This window comes from Hippoglossus hippoglossus, chromosome 7, assembly GCF_009819705.1.
Source record: "Hippoglossus hippoglossus isolate fHipHip1 chromosome 7, fHipHip1.pri, whole genome shotgun sequence".
Classification (NCBI taxonomy): domain Eukaryota; kingdom Metazoa; phylum Chordata; class Actinopteri; order Pleuronectiformes; family Pleuronectidae; genus Hippoglossus; species Hippoglossus hippoglossus.
The window spans coordinates 19654209-19654874 of record NC_047157.1 but is presented as its reverse complement, the minus strand read 5'-3'; positions in this window follow the sequence as shown (position 1 = coordinate 19654874).

The following is a 666-nucleotide window of genomic DNA, read 5'->3' as shown; positions in this document are numbered from 1 at the left end:
GACTCACTCAATACTTCTGAGAAAGTAGGAGAACCTGTTCTTCTTCTTTTGGGTTTTATTGGTGGTTGGAAAACAACAATCCGGTGCATTTCCGCCACCAGCTGGTATGGAGTGTGGATTTCTGACATTCCTTGATTTCTTTTAATCCTGATATTAAATCTTCTTTGTTTATTATATTTCAATAGTGACATTTTCCGTTTTTTTGCAATGTTCTCTCTCTCTTCTCTTCTTCCTGCTGCTTTTTTGTATGGCAGTTGACAAATAAGTTTTAGGTAGTTTACTGTCACCTTCTGAACTCCACATGACCATATAAATACAAGTGAAACAAAATTTTTTAAACAACTATATCTCTCTATATATATCGATACTTCCAATTTAAATGGTTGAATTTAAACGAAAATCAAATGTTTTGTATACATTTTCTATAAGTGCAAAATGTGGACACAAACGTAGTTTAAAACGTAGTTAAATTCAAATATTATATTTATTAAACTTATTATTTATTCAATAATTGTCCGTAAAAACAATAAATCCCTGTGTTTATGAAGTGTTCTGTCTTCAAGGAAGTGTTGGATTTTATAACTCAAAGCAATTACTTCCAATGAATTATTATTTTATGACCTGTTATCAAAATTGCTGCGAATATTTAACTATTCTTACTCATCT